Genomic DNA, 20,970 nt, shown 5'->3' on the forward strand with positions numbered 1-20,970 from the left:
AAAATCTAATTGCACCTCAGAATCTGGTGTCTTCAGAAGGACTCGGCCTTGGTTTGTGTCAAATGATTATCTGAACAATTCTTAGGCTGTGCAGGGTGCTTGTCCCTTTTCTAAAGTCAACATGAATCTTGCCTCTCTCTTTTTTAAAGCTATTGAACCATAGGTAGTTGAAACACGTAGAGAGTGAAAAGAGGATGTCCTGGTATGAATAGTAACTAGAGGCATGAATGAGAATCATCTTGGAGAAAAATGTTAATGCCTTTGTTCATAGCAAGGCAGTTTGTGTACGCAACCAACTCATTGCGAGGTTCACTTGAAAGAGGACTATTCACAGAGGAGGCTTAATCAGGAACCTACCTTGACAATACGGATCTCACAAAGCCTTTTAATAGCCCGAGTTTTAACTCAGGTGGATGTTATTGATCCAGATGACATCCACAACTACAATAGCATCTGATATCATAAGTGATCCTGCCAAGTCTCCTGCTTTGGGTAGCGGGCTGCCAGTAATAAGACAAATCTTTCCTGTGCCTGCAGCCTCCAAATCCCATTACAGTCCTTTAAGTGAGAGGCAAGTTACCAGAAGAAAAATAGTCAGGAGAATCAGAACTGGTAACTGAAGCTAAACAGACAAACAGGTTTGCTTCTGACTTCAAAGTGGTTACTTATGTAAATATCCATGTGCATATTAAAAGCATATTAAAATCATATAACACCAGCACTTGATTCAAACAAAGTCTAAAAGTGCCTCAGAATCTAGTTTCTTTAGAAGGGCGTAAACCTGGTTTCTGTCAAATGATAATTTAAACAATTCTAAGGCCGTACAGGGTGTTTATCCCTTTCTAAAGTCAAAGGCTGAGCAAAAATGCCCACCCTATTTATAGGCAACAAACTTGGGAGTTGAGGAAAGGTTGCCAAATAAATGGTGGAGGGGGATAAAATTCTACTTCCGTGGGGATTACCATTAAAAGCAACATAGAGACAAGATTTTTCACTGTCAAGATTTTTTTCTCAGGTGCCCCTAAAAGCAGCATTTCCACCATCAATCCTGAACTGGCTGCCATACGGCCAATTATATCCACCTTAGTGCCCCAGATATGGCATTGTTCTGGGGCATTGTGGGAATAAAATGGCAGTTATCACAAAATGAATGTAACAACTTAAAAATTGCTGTGATGGATCAACCCAAAAGCCTGTCTAGTCCAGATTCTGTGTGCTCAGAGACCAACCAACAAGTTCTCAAGTAATATCATCTTCCAACCTAGATCAGAATCCAATGTACCCATCATTTTCATAAAAATCTGCATTTGTAAATGTTTTTGTGCATGCATCCAAATATATGCCCTTTGAACAGATTTTTCAAGAATGTATCCATCTTTAGTTAGACAATAGCTCTAACTAAAGCTACTGTCACTGTAACAATGGGATTTCTATACATTATCTTCATTGTTTTGGGCATCTTGCTGTGCACTTTTGCATAGCATATGTATTTTTGTGCGCGCCTTCCCGATGTATGTGCTTTTGTGTACATTGTTTTGGATGGACATGCACAGCTTTAAAATTGGGAAAGTGCGTCTGGTCTGGTTCAGCAAGCGAAAATGTGGCCAATGCACATTACAAAAAATAGAGGAACTGAATTTCTTGCCCATCCCTAATTTACCATGCATGGCTTAACATTTATAAAATAGTGAATACATTATTGATGAGTCAAATGTAGCAGTAACCATTGAACTACATATTTGAGCCATCCAAGCTTTCCTGTTTCTGTACTCATTTTCCATGGGTCATAATAAGAAGAAATCAGATGTTCGATTGACCTTTTTATTTAAACGTCATTTTAATTGTTAATATTATTTGCTTATTTTATCTGGCCAGGGCGACTTATTTTGTATTGTTAATTTGTTGTAGGTGTTATATTTTAATTTTATGTTGGGACCCGCCCCAAGGCTTCGGCGAATGGGGCGGCATAGAAATGTTTTAATAAATAAATAAAATAAATTAAATCATAAGAAAGAGAATCTAAAGTTTCCCAGAGGGAGGCAAGGTGAGAAGAAAACTGGCAACATAATCCAAGCAGCTGAAGGTCCTACTGTGGTTTAGCTCAATCAACAAAGGGGTCCCGAGACATGGCAGCAACTGGCAGCATTGGATCCGGGGCTGGTTTGTAGGCTAGGAATTTTGGACACCTACCAAGGATTCCAGCCTGAGCAGGGGCCCACAAATGACAACACTCTGGAGTTCCTCCTCCTTTTCACCTTTGGAACCTGCTTCTTTTCTCTGCTTCCCCACCCCCCAGGTTATGGATATGTGAGGAATTTTGCAGGTGAATGGTAGCTATTTTGGAGGTGAATAGAGTAAGCCATATGAGGAGAGACTGAGGGAGTTGGGTCTTTTCAGCCATGAGAGGAGGAGATTCAGAGCGGACCTGTTAGAAACATACAGGTATGTGAGGGGGTGCCAAGTGAGGGGGTGCCACCTTTTCTCCCCTGCAGTGGAGGGCAGGACGTGTTCCAATGGAGCAAAGCTCAGGGTACTTCCTGACAGTCGGAATCCCTAGGGTATGGAATGGGCTTCCACTGGAGGTGGTTCAAGCCCCATCGGAGAGGGTGTTCAAGGATAGGCTAGACATGCATATGGTGGGCATGTCATGAGTGGAGCCATATGGAGCCGGGGGTCAGACAAGATGGCCCGGGAGGCTCATTCTGACTCAGTCTGTTTCTATGTTTCTATTGGAGTCCCAGGGCTCAGCTTCCCAGATTCTGGTCTGCTTTGATGCAGCTGTGAGCCTCAGTTCCTGCTGAGCATGCCCAGCATTTGTGCAGCACTTGCCAGAATTTGAGCCTGAAGTGAATGCAAGCAGCATCTCTCGCCTCACGCTGCACACGACAGAAGGTTGCCAGCTGCACCACCTCCATTCCGCTCGGACCTCCTCTTGGCCCACCTCACTTTCCAAAACAGGGCGAGCACGTGAGGATGCCCACAGATTCTGGAGGGAAGGATTATGTGATGCTACAGCACAACTGTAGTGCTTGCGTGTGGCCCAAATGATACTGCTGCTTCCTAGCTCTCTGTCTTTCAAGCTTTCAGTGATGAGAAAGAGGAGCAAAAAGCAGCTTGTGCACATGGGGTTAGAACACAGACGCCCTGGGCAGGGGAAGCAATTGAGAGTGTTTGCCCAACAGATAGTCCAAACCTGATTAGATCCCATTTCCATGTCATTCAGGTAGTGGTGGCTAGTCACTAGTAAACAGAAGGAAGAGAAACAACAGATTTTTCTTATTAAGGTACATCTCTGCAATGCTTGTGCTCTTTTCTTGCAGAAAATTATTGTCTCTGCAGTCTCCTGAGTTTAATCATGTTTTGCATTGTAAGTTTTTACCTTGAATGTAGATGGCTGATCAGTATTGTTAATGTGGGAGTGTCCAAGGACATCCTACTGAGTTACTGCGTAGCTGAGTCAAGAGCTGAAAGCAGGATTTGTGCTTGTACTCAACCCCCATACAGAACCAGTTCAGTGGAGGGCTACTGTGCGGCAGTTTGGGCAAGACCAAAAGAGGCATGGCTTTAAATCTGAGCCTAGCTGCTACTTTCTACATTTTTACTCAGAGTACATGCAGGGGCTCTTAAGCTCAAGGCTTAAGGGTTTTTCTGTCCCTCTGTACGAGGTCCCAATCCCGATCAGTCCCACTGTGTCTATTGCAGAGAACAAATGAAAAGAGACACATCTGCCAGACACAGATGTCTGCTTCGTTTATTACTTTGATTTGTTTAATGCTGCTTATCAGTCTAAAAGTCTCCTAGAGTGGCTTGCATATATTCACTTAAACAAGGGCTACAGTCTTCAAAGGCACAAGGAAAAAGGATTGAAAAGGGAAGAAAGAAAGACTATTCTTTCAGCAAGGTTGGTGGAGTGGCTCTTCTCTCCTTCTGTGCAGCCTGCTCTGACCCCTAGAGAGCTACTAGAACACTTTCAGATTCCATAGAACCAGCTTTGGCTTAGAGGAGTTGATTAGATGAGTCTGCCTCTTAACCAGACTGGAAGCCCCTCTGAGGACACTCAGCTTGTCTTAGGGAAAGGGTTGACCCCAACCACAGAGTATCACCATATCTATGTTTCTTGCAATTGGTCCCTGCCAAAACTCTGCTCACACACAAGGAAAGATTTCAAAAGACAGCTGTAGGTGTTGGGAAGTGCAGGCCCTGGGCTGGCCAAAATCCCCACTGGGAGCCATTTAATGCTGAGGTCCTCTTCATGGGCAAAGCTACTTATGGACTGTGCAATTTGAACAGACTCCCAGAGTTCTCTACTAGCTCCATGACCCCATAAAGTCTGACAAATCGTATTTCTATCTTGAAAACAAATGATACATTTGCAAATATCATCCCTGCTTCCTAAGCTGTACTCATCAAAGTCTTGTCTCCAGGTAGTTTAATTAATTTCCTGTATGATCTTCATTGATTGCAAAATGTTAATCCTGCTCACTACAAAGCAATTCAGTCATTTTATAGCACATGAAAACAAGAACCCCAAAGAGATTTTATGTTTCCAGCCATGCTATTTCCTCACAGTGCTCTAAAGTGATGTTTGTTGATGTTTATTTTGGAAAAAAAATAGCACAGTTTACGGAGGTACTTTGCCAAATAAATACAGAAGTGCGTTGTAACTATTATGGATTTGATTGACAGAGTAAGGGTTGCCTTCCATTCCCTGGGTTGCACTCAGATTTTATCATATGTGGAAAAGGCTATGGAAATCAATAGGACTTAAATTGACAATCTCCTATCATCATCATCATCATCATCATCATCATCATCATCTCTATATGTCCCATAGCTAAAGCTCTTTAAGTCACCCATCCAGATTTCAACCAGGCCTGACCCTGCTTAGACTCCAAGATTAGGCAGGATCTCAGTCAGGCACTTAAGGCTATGTCTAGATTTGGATCTAACTACTAGTCTGGTATATTCATTCTATAGTGGGATGCATACTTGGATTTATTGAATGTTTGCCCTTCATGCCATAGGAAATGTAGCAAACCAAAGACAAGGTGTGTCAATGTATAACAATGGCTCAGGAAATGTACTCTTTTTCTCCGAGATGGGTCTTTAAATGTGAGGATCAATGCACTCTGCTAGCTTAGGATGGAGACAATGCAACCATGAAAAGGGCTGCAGCTCAGTGGTAGGGTACGCTCTTTGTATTTAGAAGTTTTCACGTTCATTCCCTGGCATCATTGGATGGGGCCCGGAAAATGCCCTGGCTGATATTCCTATGGAGAGGGAAAGAGAACAGTGCTGAATCACACTAAAACCTTACCAAAGCCATTCTCTCCCCACAAGCCAACCATGTACCTCTAAGAAGCTCATAAGTGGGAGAAATTGACTGCCCCTGTATGGAGTTGAGACTGCTTTGGTTGCTCTAGTGCAGTGGTGGCGAACCTGTGGCACGTGTGCCACAGCAGGCATGCAGGGCCCTCTCTGTCGGCAAGCGAGCCAAGTCACCCCAGCATCGCCCCAGAAGCCAAGCATCGGATAACAGCGCATATAGGAGCCATGTGCATGCTCAGAAAGTAGTAGGGGTGCCAGGCAATGATGTCACAAGCCACAACTCATTAGCCACGACTCATCCGAGCTTCCACATGGCTGGTCAGTGTGTTGCCAAGGATATATATATTTGCTTGGACTGGGTGTGAGTTGTTTTTTCTAAATAAAACCCTCAGTTTTTAGGTTTTATTGTGTTTAGAATGGGCAGAAATGATGAGCTGGGCAGAAAAAGCTACTCAAGGAAGGCCTTTTCAAAATCATCCTCTTTTCACTGGAACTTTAGCCCTGTATTAGGGTTAGGGGTGTGCACCAGGATAGGGTTAGGGTTAGAAAAACGAGGTGCCCTGGCATGCTTTTGATGGCTGGAATGTGTTTAGAATGGGCAGAAATGATGAGCAGTGCAGAAAAAGCTACTCAAGGAAGTCTTTTTCAAAACTGTCCTCTTCTCAATGCTGTTTAACATCTACATGTTGCTGATGATACCCAGTTCTACTTCTCTTTACTATCATAGCATCTCCGACTGCCTGAGGCTGGGAAAGGGCTGGATGAGGAAAAACAAATTGCAGTTAAATTCAGACAAAAGGGAGATGCTTGCTGTTAAGGGTCCGAATCCAGGATTAGAGGTGTGTCAACCAGTTCTAGATGGGGTCATACTCCCCCTGAAAGACCATGTTCACAGTTTGGGGTAGTGTTTGACCCAACGCTTCAGATGTCAACTCAGATAGAAGCCTTGGTCAAGAGTGTCTGTTATCAGCTTTGACTGATTCGTCAACTGCACCCCTTTCTGGAGGACAATGACTTGAAACAGTAGTGCATTCATGGATAACTTCTAGGGTCAGTTTCTGCCATGTGCTCTACAGAGGACTATCCTTGGGCCTACATGGGGAACTGCAACTAATACAAAATATGGCAGCCAGGCTGGTCTCTGGGACATCTGGGACATCATGGAGAGACCACATACCACCCATTTTAAAGTCTTTGCATTGCCTGCCAATATGCTTCCAGATATGGCACAAGGTGTTCGTCATTATCTTTAAAGTCCTTCGCAGCCTGGGTCCAAACTACCTTCAGCAGCACTTTTGCCCTTACATTCTGTCTTGTCAGCTAAGGGTCTCTGAGAATAATCTCCCGAAGTTTGCTTCTGTAAGATTAATGTCAACTACCCAGAAGATGTTCTCAGTGGTTGCCCCTAAACTGTGGAATGGCCTGCAGGGAGAGATGTGTCTGATATCCCAGATGTCCACCTTCAGAAGGGAGTTAAAAGCAAACTAGTTCTGACAGGCCTTCTCAAATTAGTCCGCAGATCAGCTTTAATGAATACATTGTTTTTTAGTCAAAATTTAAACATGGTTGGTTTTAATTCCTTGCAAACTGCCCAGAGACTGTGGGAATGGGGTGGTATATAAAAACTAAATTAATTAAATAAAAAAACTAAGCCACAGAAGATAAATGTAGCTTGCAACCAAGCTAACCCTGGCCACTGGGGCATTCGGGTTATGTTGCAGGTGCCATTTGCTTGGATTTCTTCGAAGGCATTTTGGGAGTGCAATGGGAGTGTTGGGGCCACAACGGGGGTGATCTTCCCTCCCCTGGGGAAGTAGCACTGGCATGCTGAGTGCATCTTCATAAACTAATCTTTATTTATTGATTGATTAACCAATTTCTCAACCAATTATTCAAGCAATTCCTTAGGCACAGTCCTATGTATGTCTAGACAAAAAAGTCGTACAACTTCCAGCATTCCCTAGTAACCGTGTTAGCTGGGAAATGCTGGGATCTGTAGGGTTATTTTATTTTATTTTATTATTTTGGTCTAAGCATGGATAGAATCGCACCCTTCCCAACTTTTCATGACCATTGGTCTCAGTGTGGCTTACCAACCAAAATGGTAACAATAAAGTTATAAAAGCACCTTAAATAGTTTTAAAGCAACCTAGTTAAAATGCAGTTCCAGGTATTTCACAGCAGCACTTCCTATACAGTGTTTCAATTAAAGAGATAGAGAGAACGGTTATGAACAAATGCATTTTTAAGCGTGGCTCTGCAACAGCTGTGTAGCCCTTGCTACAGCTTTCCTAATCTTGCTTTGTAGTCTTTTCTTAATTTAAGAAGTGTCTCTTTTCTATTGAGTCTCCAGCCTCTCCTTTTAGAGGCAAGGTTCTTTCATTGCAGCTCAAACACAATCTTCTAAATATGAACTATACTTTTCTTTTGTCTTGTAGCATCCATCAAGAATTTAGAAATGTATTTCAAATGTTCTCTCTTGTATTCTTCCCTTCTTTCTCTCAACCCCCTCCACAATCAAGTACAGAGGAATCTTCGAACACAATTGAACCAAGCACTTGCCTTTGTTCAATCGTGTTTTTAAATAACAGTTAAACCACCCACCACAGAAAAGGATGACTTATGCCCTATTGAGTATCTGCAGTATCAATTGACCCCTTTTGTCTAACAAATTTATCTCTTTCTCCTGGTTTGCTGGAACCAGTTTCCTAGGAGCTGGAGCAAGACTTGCAAGTTTCCACAGAGAACAAGCTTCAGAATGGTGGGCTACCAATGTCATAATGTGTATTTCAAAGGGAATCTCCAAGGGAATTTTTCCCTCCACCTACAACAGAAGTCCTCAGAAGTACAAGTGAAGCATAAGCACTTGTGCCATACCAAGACCACTGATTTATTTCATCTGAAGAAGACCTGAGACTGCGGAAAGTCCTCAACTGTTCTCCAAGTGGCCCTTGAGGCCAGGAAAGCCCTACCATCACACCTCCACCTCCACCACCAAAACTGAGCATCTCACCCTACTTCACATCAATGCAAAAGTGCATGAAATTAAAAATGGAATCAGGAAGGGGAATCCTTAAGTGCTGAACACCTTTTCAGTGGATACTCATGCCAGATGGTGGAGAAAGGATAAAACAAAGCAGGCGACCTGCTTGTACCATGACTTTCATTCCAGAACCAAGAATATGTTCCCGTGCAGAAGCAAAGGCTGGATAAAAGCATCACAGCATAGTCCACATGCCACTTGTGGGGCTCTGTTCTCCTAAATATTCTTGAAATTACACTACTGAAGGCCAGTCCGTTGGCCTGAGAGCAAAATGATTAGCAAAGTGATTGGTTTCCAATACCAAAATAGGTGCATGTCTGAAGACTCTAGAATATTATGGGAACTAGAACTGTGGGACAAATCTCTTGCACATTTGTTTGTTGCAAGAGATTTGTGGGGGGTTTGCCACTCTCATCCAATTGGATAGAAAAGAATTTTTTAAATAAATTTGAAGAAGTAATTTCAGAGAAATTCTCATGGGTTGGGTTCTTTCTCGGTTTATGAGTGGCTGAGAAGTATGTGTGAGCTGTCCGTCTTTCATTGTACAATCATCTTTCCAGCAGCTTATAGTTTCCTTTGCTTCTCACACTTCAGGAGAAGACAGCATGAAGTAGTTTCTCCCATAGGGCTTTTTTCAGAGAGGAAAGTTCAGGCAGCCTAAGGCTTGGCTTGCAACAGTCCTTCTGGACTTGGGCTCTCTTCCGTTTATCAGTCTTCTTCTCAGCCCCTACTTCAGAAGCAAGCCAATCTGAGAGGAGGTCCGTGAATGCGTGTGGAATTCCTGTTGTGCAACTCATTCCGCAGCAAGTGTGGCACAAAGCATGGAAAAGGATGCCACCTGCACAGCACTCACATAAGCGTAGAAGAATATTTTAAAAAGCAAGTCAGAAGGGATCTCCAAGGCCATCTAGTCTGACCCCCCAGCTCCAGCTGGGCCTGTTCATATAATCCCCAATATGTGGCTGTCCGATCTTTCCTGGAACACCCTCAATGATGGGGCCTCAATCATCTCCCGTGCAAGCCCACTCCATATCCCAGGGGTCCTAACTGATAGGAAGTACTTCCTGAAATCCAACCTGAAGCTTGATTCCTGGTGGGTGCCCTCAGTGCAATTGGTACTACCTTAGACATCGGGCCATGAGAAAGCTGGCTGGAGTCTGGGGAACCGAACCAAACTGAAGGAACCTGACAGATTCCTCACACATGCCTGCTGCAGACCAGTGGAGTGATGTGAGATAGAAGAAAGCACACAGGCTTGGCCACCTCTCAATGATTAGGTAAGGTCAAAGACAGCCCCAAAAGAAATTCAAAATTAATTAGAAAATGGGATTGGGATTACTCCATTGGTCTGTTGAAATGAGTCCAAAAATGTTCTTTAGTGAACATTTACATCATCTTAAGCATATACATAGTTACAGAATTTATAAGAAACTGTACTCAAGAACACTATTATATAACATAAAGAAATTCTGACTAACTCCTGTTAGTACTTTTGAGTCAGGCAAAATAATACTTTCTGTGATAACCTTGAGAGATACAATTGAGAACCAACCTTCTAGCGCACTTATCCAAGTATAACAGTTTGTTGGAGGATTTTTGAACTTTTTCAATTGCAATATAATGGAATTATGTTCCATAATTTGGCCAGACAGTCAGCAGTACTTCAGACAGCAAAGGGGTAATCATGACAACATCCACCTATTTCAGAGTTTTTAAAAATGTAGTCAGTTTATGACTTTAGAAAATTATAATGTGCTATTTATGCATTTTCACAATTTATTTGTCACATAAAAAATTAACAACCATTGCTGTGTCTGACTATTGGCCTTGACTGCATTATGAGTCATAAGATCACTACAATTTTTCATTTTATGGAATACTTGAAAATAATTGCTTTCATAAAGTATCTTATATTTAAAGATGTATGTAAATCTATAGGAATGGTATGTGCACAAAATCTAAGCTGATTGGACACGTTGACTCAGAATTTTGCACAGGAAAGAGGTAAGGCATGCGGCTCATAAATAAACACTTGGGGTGGATTTAGCATGTTGAGGGTGTCTCAAGAGCTTCACATAGAGAGACCTTGTTCCTACATAACAATAACCTACAATATGAATTCAGTATGGATTACTAAAACCTGAGCTGTGAGTGAACCTGGAACTATAGATTTACAATGGTTATTTAACCACAAAAAAATTGGGAAATAACCTTTGCTTTGCTGCTGAGGTACTAACTCTAGGCTGTTTTAACTATGAGTTGCCAAGCTCAGAGTCATGTGAACCATGGATTGTTTCAACAGGGAAGAGGCAAGAGTGATCAATTAGTCCAGATCCTCTTTAGGACTATACCACCACAAAGACATTTGGGATGCAAGCAGGGAACAGGCAGAATAGGAGGGAACCCAGGAGCTGAAAAATGTCAGTGATACAGCAAGCAAGATGCAACCAATCAGATCGTATGCAAAAAGGTCTGCGAGAGTAATAGCAAAGTTGCCCTGGAGCTGAAAAACCAGGAGAACTCTGGGAAGCCAGAACCACAAAATCCCCATCTCTGGCTGACATCCCCTACCCTCAGAAGACAGCCTCAGAGACATCCAGGGGGTGTCCAAACTGTGTGGCAAGTTCATTTGGAAGAAGGCAGTCCTTCAGGTACCCAGGCCCCAAGTTGCAAAGCACTTCAGCATTCACTTTGGGTTCAGTTGTTAGAGAAATGGCAAGACATGCTCCCATCTGCAACATCAGCAACCAAGCTGCTGTGTTTTGGGATAACATTTCTGAGAAGTGCTCAAAGGTAGCTCTGGATAGTCCCCATTTCAGTAGTCTGCTCTGGAGATTACCAGAGCCTAGAGAGTTGTACTCAGGTGCTCTCTATCCAGGAAGGATCACCAATTTCAACTGGTGGCTCCCTTCAGAAGTGCACAAGCAAAGACTGAAAATTAAGGTTGTTGTCCCACTTCTTTTAGTGGAAGTTCAAGAAACCACATCATTTTCTATGTTCTACAGACATCATTGTGAAGATTCAAACAATGTACCCAAACTGCCATCCTAATTACTCTGCATTAACTCCTACTAAACTCCTGAAAAAGGAGATGCCCAAAGGTATGCAGGATGTGCAAGCTGCAATCCAAGAACATCCTCATAAAATATAGATCACACAAGAAATAGTTTTTTCTCCTGGAGGGAACTTATAGTAATAGTGAGATTGCACTGCAGCACAATTAGAAGCTATTCCTTGGGCAATCTGGTCTCGGCCCGAGACCTTCCAATAGATAGATAGTCAGGTGGAGGGACGGACGGATGGACAGACAGACAGGCAAATGTTTTGGGCATTTTGATTCTTCTGCAACTCCTTGTTACATACGGAGATATCAGAAACATGGGATTCATTTCTGATATCTTCACACGTATCAGTGGCTGACTGGTGTTGCTTGTGAATCCCACAAGGCTCCTGATCAGGATAGATCAGGGAGTAATCAGTAGGCAAGCCCATGCTTAGCAGGTGCAAACTGCTCCCATTAGCAGAGTTGCGTATGCCAGTCATCCTGATGCAGTGCTAGCACAAAGGGTCAACAAAACTGGGCTAGATGGATAGGACAACTTCCCATGCTCCATGCAAGACACAGGACCCTGTAGTGTTGCAGAGGGTGGACACAAAGGGTTCCGACTCATTTCCCAATTTTAGTACAATGGAAGTTCAAGGTGTTTCTGCAGAGGAGGCGTTAACCCCTCTTTTAAAATGTGTGCATAATCCTGTTGAATAGCATACATCCACCTATAATAATATAGCTACCTTATACAATGGATTGTACCTCCAAGCACTGTACTTTAACTTTTGATAGGAAAGTTTGGAAAGATAGCCCTTAATACTAAAAGTGGTTACTCTTTCTTACATTAAAACACACACATACAACAATTAGTGGTATGACAAGTAGCTTGTGGCATGATAATGGAGCACTCGAAAGCATTTTTGTCATCTGTATGATTCGTAACTTTCTGAATGAGCCATTACAGCCTATAAATTGGGGTTATAATGTACAGTGAATAACCAGGGGCTTCCGTTCTCCTCTGGGGTAGAACAAGATGTGACACCTAAGGGAAATTTTGCTCGTGATGCTGCACCACTATGGCTAACATTTTTAAAGGCTGAGGAAAGCAGTTACTGCCATCATTTATTACTACCATGACTAATTAAAGCATAATAAATTAATCTAGACTATATTTATTTTAAATGGAGAACATGTAGTATCATGTATCAGAAGGAGCAAAACTAAGCACTGTACCCGGGTTCTTCATGCTATATGCTCACCTACTTAAAAGTATCTTAACTACAGCATCCAATTTAGGGATTCCAAATATTTAAAGACCATCATTGTTCATGAATTAAAATGATGGCACATCCATATCAGTTTAAAATAAATGATAACTGCTGTGCTCAAAACCCTCACTGCAACATTTATCACCATGATTCCAGCAGACCCTAATTGCAGTCTAGTTCACCCAAAAACTAGGCACTCTGGGAAGAAGAATCAGGTCCGACCATTCAGAGGCCTACTTCTCATGCTAATCAAGTCTCTTGCTTTACAAAGGATCCCCCCGATTTTAGATAATTGGCAGAGGACAATCCTCTGTTTGAATGTATCCACTATTGGACAGGCTGCCCAATACAGAAATATCAAAGAAACATACAGAAGGAGTGCCTTCAAGTTGCCTAATCACAGTTTAACTATTTTTATTTATTATTATATTTCCATCTCCCAAATAATCAATGCTATTTGGCTGGATTATTCATAGCTAAAAGACTAAAATGCCATTCAAACTTCTAAAAGAATGCAATATAACCCAATGCAGAACACAGGATTCAATTAAACAGCCATAACAATTTAGAAGAAAGTAACTAAAGGACCTGGGAGGAAGATAAGGAAAGTTGAAATCTAAGGTGGTTTTTTACTTGTTACATTTGCAGGGTCTGCTAAAGTCCCTCTGCTAAAGCTGAAGAGCCTGGATGCATGGCTGAAGTCATGGTATAGGCAGAGCGGTTCAGATATGTTAAGCACCGGGAAATAATTTAGAACAAGCTGTGTCTGTGCAAGAAGGACAGGCTGCATTCCAACCAAACTAGACCAGGCTGGTGAAGCAAAACTTCTACAAGATAGCAAAGGAACTTCTAAACTGAATCTTGGTGAAAGCTGCCAGGAGCTAGGAAGTTCCCGGTTCAGATAAATCATCCCTAGGGCATGAAGATGAAGGCATTTATATTTGACCAAAAGTAGAAGAATAGGCCATTTGCCTATGGTGAAGCCTACTAGCCGGTCCAAGGAGCCATAGCAGAAGATGCCTGTGTGAGGGACACCTTGAGAGAGAGCTCACATATAAGATAGTAATGTTAGAACATCTTGAGCTAAAATGGGAGCATCGCAGTGCCTGATTTGAAAGTGAGTCTAGATGTAATGGGCATTGTGGAACCTTCATGGAAGGTATATGGTCATCTCCATAGATGGAGGTATATGGTCATCTCTGTGGTACACTCTATAGGAAAGTCAGGAAAAGGCATGCTGGAGGACCTGTTGCTCTACATCAAAGAGAGGCATAGCATCCATAAGACTAGAAGGGGCAGGCTGCTCCATAGAAGTGCCAGGGGTGACAATACCAGGCTCCTATACGGACTTACCACTAGGAGTGTGTTGTCATTCAGCAGAGCAGAACGCTCAGGGTGATCTTGAGGTGGGAAACAAAAGCAGCCAAGCCTCCCAATGAGCCAGCTGCTTCTGCGAAGACATGTGAATTCTTGGAAGCTAACCAGATTTGGAACTTTAAGAACTGGCACCTGAGGTTGTACTCCTCCTCCTTCCCAATACTTTTTTCTCTTTGTCTTGTACAGGAGCTCAGGTTATGGTCCTGAGAGATGAAATGTCTCATTATTGATCTTTTTAAGTCTCTCCAGGAGGCTCTTTTCAGTGGAAAATCGGGGTAAAAATGCTTTCACTACATACATACATACATACATACATACATACATACATATATAAGACAAGTTAATTGAGGAAGTGAGACAGCATGTAAGAATGCAATTTCGTATTTTATTTTAAAACATAAAACATTCACAGATTGGGGAAAAATGCTAGATTGGAGCCCTTCTCGCTTTTCTTCTTGCATGGAAGGAAGGTTTCCTCTTCCTTGTGTCCCATCCCATTCAGGAGGGGTTCCTGAACCTCCCAAAAGGCTGCTGGTGGAGCTTGGTTGTCTGCAAGAAGAACAAAGATGGGAAACTGGTTCCTGTAAACTTCCTTAAATGACCTTCTCTCTGGATTCTATTCAAATAATTTCCCTATAAAAGGGAAGGGAAGCACCTAGTCCAGAAGATCAATGGTCCACGGAAAGCAGCACTTCCTTGCTTTCTGGGACAAACAGCAAGGCAAGGGGGAGACCCACCTGGGTCCATCCTTCAGTCAGAAAAAGAGGAGATTTATTTATTTATTTATTTATTTATTTATTTATTTATTTATTAAAAGCTTGTGTATGCTGACCTATTATACAAGATCTCAGGAGATGCAGGGAGTTTGCTTCTCTTCTTGTCAGAAATAACACTTCAAATTTCAGCTGCCTTCAGCCTGCAACAGTGTGGAAACCCACACTCTGGATTTCACTATCAGTCAGCAGAGCAAGGGGTACTGGTCAGTCACAGGACTGCTGTCCAAGCAAGACATGGAAGGCTGTGACTTGTGCGTGACTTGTCCAAGCCATCATTGCTAACCACGCTACATGAGCAGTCTTGAAAAACCATTCTGCCCAGAGCCTACTGCAGGAGGAAGTCGAACCTCAAGAGCGACAAAGACATCACAGTGTATGAGCTGCCATAATCCGAGTCCCTCTAGCTCAGTTTTATTGGCACTGACTGGCAGCAGCTCTCCAGGGCAGTGGGGAAGATCCCTTCCTAGCCCTGAGGACTGAACCTGGACCTCCTGCATGCACAGGAGCTGCTTGCCCTTGGCCCACACTACCCAGCCCCTGCAACAGACACGAGCCCAAAGCGGGCCTGCAGGGGCATCTGGAGGCAGGATGCCACCTACCATCCTATCACGTGACTTTTCTAGGGCACTAGTTTGCGAGCCCTTAATCCCATCAAGACATTCTTTTTCTCACTCTTGTTCTCTCTCCTCCAAAGAGGCAGCAAATCTGGACTATGAGCAATGAAGAAGCAAAGGGGGAATACAAAAGACGAGGGAAAATGAAAAAGAAAAATGGAAGAAACCTGCCAACTCGTGGGCTTTTTCTATCATAGATTTATACAGTGTTACGGACGGCAGCAGAAGCTCATGAAGCCTAACTAGAGACGAAATCCAGGCGCTAATGAGAGCTCATAATGAACGCTGAGCTGCTATCTGCCCACTGGAGGAGTGTTTGTAGTGCAAGTATTGAAAGAACAGAAAGTACCGTGATGACCATTAATATTTTATTTCTGGAATAATCTCTCAAAAGTAAAGAAGGAAAAGTTACCTTTTCGGTAGCCACCTATTTCTCTCTTTCTACACACGCGCGTGCACACATGCTAGAATTATGTGCGACTTCAGTTCTCGTAATGAATGAAAGTTGAAGCTCTTTATAACTATAAATGATGTTCATTTCTTGACAAGATTCTTCTAAAGCAACAATGAGGCATCCTTGGTTTCACAATAGAGGTTTCAAAAGACACGCAAGATATTTTATGACATGTGTCACATTCCAGGAATGATGGAACGAAACAAGGTTTAATTCCATGAAAGGACTGGATACTTATGGCATTTTTGAAATATTGGTTAACTTGCCAATATGCAACACTGACATAAGTGGGCTGGGAACAGCAACAACAAAAAGGCGCCCCCACAGGCAGCAAAACAATCTAGATTCCCTGCACTAGCAAATAGGAATATCTAAGAATTTCTTTTGTACATGCAAAAAGTACAGTGAAGCCCATCCACAGCCTCAGAGGTGAGCACAAACAGGAGAATCTGTTGCTGAAAATGTTTCCAAATTCCTGAACATAAGCTCACTGTTTTAAACACTGTAAATTTCAACAAAACCATAAGAAAAAGAAAAAAGAACATAGGTTTGAATATATATTCCTATGTTTTAGCAGAGGAGTCATGTTCTCCAAACTCTGGTGCATGGCCTCCTTCAAAACATTCAAGGCAGATCTGCAGATATCAGTGGGACAATGCCAAACAATTCATACCTTTGAAGACATGTCAGCCAACGGTTTTGGGTTCTCAGCCTCATAATGTATAATTAGTACTTGGAATGGCTCATGTACCCAGATTTTGCTCAAGCCATATATACCAGAAGAGTTGGATGGCTTGGCCAGGTCAGCTCAAGCAACAGGAAAAGATGCTGTTGGACTGTTGGGAAATTGGTGTGAGGTCCACATTTGCGAACTATAATGAGAAGAGAGAGAGAGAGTCAGGCACACTATTACTTGCCACTTGCAAGAACAACAACCATGAAAATACTTTGGCTAAACTCTCAGAATTATGTGCCTGCGTGCGCACACATGTGATATACCATCATCATTATTAACTACACACATGTAAAAGCCAGCATTCAATGCAAGGAGAAAGAGGTTGATCTACCCTTTTACTGCCGCACTGCTGAACCCCAGGACACTTTCTCACTATCTGCCATCTCAGTGTTTTACAGTCTTGCCCTTACACATTTGCTTTGGGTTTAAAAATAGATTCTGGTTGTTAACTCTTCCTTGCTATGAAATGCTTTGCAGTGGCCTTTGTGCTGAATGCCCTATAAAAAGTCGAATTGGTGCCAGTGATAAATGCCAACCACAGAAAATCAGACATATTACTAAAAATTAGGACTCTGCCATCGCAAGGGATGTAGGGCTTGCGTCTCTTCCTCTCTCTTTCCCTTTGCTAGGATGTGACCATTAACAGGGCTTCACCTTGTATCTCATTATACATTTGAACAATAATTTCCCCCTTCTAATTAAAAACCTAGCCATAGCATGGAGGGGTTCATAGCTGCTGCCACAGGATACAACTATTTAATCCAATATTTATTGTTAGAATTTTAAAAAATGGGGGGAATGCCTTCCTTAGGAGACTTACACTATAAATTGCAAAAAGAAGCTAGAATATTGCCAAAAGATTAGGGAAACCATGGTATCAGGATCAGAGATGAATAAATATGTCAATTTCTCTCAGTTTATAATTTTCTTTCTCATTTTTAACCAGAAGTTTGGTTAGTCCTGAACATTAAAGTTTCTTTTTTGTTTTTAAGTTTGAATGAAAACATGTAAGACTTAACACAGAGATTTCTCCTATATATGCATTTTGCCTACACATCCATCCCTAATAGAATGCATTTGAAAATTTATTTTCCTCTAACACACACATTTTTTGCATTCATTTTTTGATTGGAGAGCTCCATTGCAAAATCTAGAAAAGGGCAAAGTTTGGAGGACAGCTGACTTTCATTTCAGCTAGCAGTTCAAAAATGTGAAAAAGGGCAAATTTGCATTAAAATTCCTTTCACTTCTTGTGAGCGAGAAAGATGGCTGCTCTGGGGGCTCGTTCTCAAGGACTTCTGGCTGGACTCAGAACTGGGTTGCGAGGCAGAACTGGGACTGTGGGCCAAGCCAAGACCCTGCTTATGGGGGCTGCTGATCTCAAGGCCAGGCTCCCGGGTGGGCAAGTTGCCCTGGGAATAACCAAGACATACAGCTGGCAGGAGGGGATCTCGGGCAGGGGAGTTCTCAGGCACAGACCAGGCTGCTCCAGTTCTTGGACCTCATGACGTGGCATCAGTAAAGCAGAGGCCCAGTTAGAGGATCAGTGCGTGGAGGAAGACACGCTCACTTCCGAAGGGATGGGGCAAAGGCATGCTCACAGGGAGAATCCCTGGAGGTGATTACTAGACTGGGTTCAACAAACTGCTCTGTGCATGCTCAGAGGTTCATTCTGGGTGTTTTGCATTTTTTTGGTCAATAAAGAATGCTTTGTAAGTATTGGTCTCAGAAAATAGTCTGTGACTTTTAAATGTCCGAAGGAGGAAGCCCAGCTCACAGATACAGCTTTGATACGGCTGGGGCAAGAAAACTGAAGCTGAATCCGGACGAGATGGAAGCATCGTCAGGAAGGGCACTGATCTGGATAGAGGCTTGCAGCTGGTCTAGGTCAGGGATCATTCACACCAATCCTACGCCAGTTGCATCAGCTGCCTGTTTGTTTGGATGCTCCACTTTTCGTGTTGGTTCTGACTTTGCGAGGCTTGGGACCACGTTCCTTGCAACCCTTCCTGCACCCAATAAGAATCTGACGAGCCTCGGAGATCACCCTTGGTGGCCCTGCTCTTCAGCCTGCCATTAAGACCCATCAACAGTAGGCAAGAGCGTATGACAGGCTGTGCTGGATCAGACCAACTGCCTATCTGGTCGAGCCTTTTGCTCCTGCACTGGCCGAGTGAGTGTGGCAGGGTGGTGAAGAAGGCAGGAGTGGGACTCAGGCGATCTGGGTTCTAATCCCCACTCAGCCATGGGGCTCATGGGTGGCTTTGGGCCAGTCACACACCCTCAGCCCCACCTACCTCGCAGGGTTGTTGTTGTGGGAATAAGGTTGACAGCAGGAGAAGAAAGCTGCCTTGGGTTCCTTGAAAGAAGAAAAGGCAGGATATAAGTACAACAAATAAAATAGCAAAATAAAATTTGGCAGAACATGAGCACGCCAGCACCTTCTAGCCCATGTTCCCCAGCAACTGGAATGGAGAGGCAGATTGTCTCTGATACTGAAGATGACCTAGAGGCACCATGGCTGGATAGCATCATGCTGCATGAAAGGAACCAGAAGGAGGATCTTTTCAGTGGCAGTCCCACATCCACATCTCTGGAACTCTTTCCCTGGGAAATAGATATGGCCCCATTTGGTGCCTTTTAAGCAGATTTAAAAAGAATGTATTCTGCTTAAGGTTAATTGATTGGTTTATCAATAAAAGAGGTGGTCTTCAAATATTTTAAAATAAATAAATGTGATTGTGCTGGCTTCCTATTTTGACTGCTGCTGTTTTTATTGTTTTATTTGTTGACTTGTTTATAAACTTTTTATTGTTTGGTATATTCCCAATTGTTGTAAGCTGCCTTAATGAGGGTTATCTCCTAAAAAAGTAGGACATAAACATATTGACTAAATAAATACAATATCATCAAAATCCACCGTGAATATTAAACATGCAGAAGATCTGATGAATTTTGAACCTACTTTTATTTAATTTAAAATGCATATTTTGTATATTATTCACTTCTATTGTACCTATTTTCTTGCATAACACCTGTAAAGTGGAAGAGGAATGAAACAATTTGCCCAGTTTGTATCTAAAAATGTTGTCAGTTGAACTAAAAAAAAAGGCAACAGAAAGCAAAAGAAAGAGAAAATTGGATTTGTCCACCTGACTCTAGCAATATCCCCAAACAGATCTGGAAGTACAATAACTTGAAAATGGTCAGTGCCATTCACCGAATCCCTGTGGTATAGTAACTTTTTGTAAAAGTGAGGCTAAACATAACTTTTGTCCTATGTAACTTGATTGCCTGCACTTAGCATTACCCATAATTTATGTTCTCCTGCTAAGGCCTGTGAGTCCATATTAATATCATTTGCCACGTCCCACCATTTTATATTCCAAGCAGTGCTATGGACTTTTAACAGGGTTCAAGCAGCCACATGCTAGCAGAAACCCTGATGGGCTGAGGGCCTTCTCCTTTTAATAAAAGGAACCAAATGTTACTTTTGTGAAGCACAGGAAGCATGTTGCTTATCCATTTCTATGGGGATAACTAACCCCAGAGTTCATTATTTGTCTTCTATTATGAAAAAGTGTGAAACTTGTTAAAAGCGAGTTTTCCTTCTACTAACACTGGGGAAATATGCATGGATTTACTGCCTGGACTAAAATGTGTGCGTTTAATATGTAATTATAAACACACCAGCACTTTCAGTTATTCTGGAATTGATTTTACCAATATAGAAGCAATATGGAAAAAGTCTGCTTGCACATCTGCTAGCCTCCCCAGGGGTAATGACTGGTTGATCCTTGGGTCAGTATCCAGTGCTGCCCACACACCAGCAGGACCCGCCCCTGGGGCCAGAGAAAGCGAGCTGATCCTGCAGCTGTCGGAAACCAGAGGAACAGCTGGGGTCAGAAATGAGCCTTGCCACTTATTTCTGGGGCTTCTGTTGGAAGGGCTCGTTTTGTTGCATTTCTGGTGGGTCCAGAAAGCACACGCACTGGCCATATTGGATACTGCCCTTTGCAGCTTGCACTCCAGCTGCCCTGCCTCTCAGTCTGTCTGTTACCTGCAGGATGCCTTAAAACCTAAGCATTAGAATGTATTTGATGCTACATTTAATCACAGCAGCGAGGATTGCACTTGCTCAATACTGGAAGAGTGAGGAACTACCCACTGAGGAACTGATTTTAAAAAAGGTTCTGAACTGTGCAGAAATGCACAGATTTACTCTATTACTGAAGGAGAAAGAAGATACTGACTTCTGTCAAACTTGGGACCTTTTCTATGATTGGCTGGAGAAACGGGACTTGGCTTAGATTTAAAGATGTCTT

The sequence above is a fragment of the Varanus komodoensis genome, unplaced genomic scaffold (assembly GCF_004798865.1).
Source record: "Varanus komodoensis strain SLA01 unplaced genomic scaffold, ASM479886v1 scaffold5, whole genome shotgun sequence".
NCBI lineage: Eukaryota > Metazoa > Chordata > Lepidosauria > Squamata > Varanidae > Varanus > Varanus komodoensis.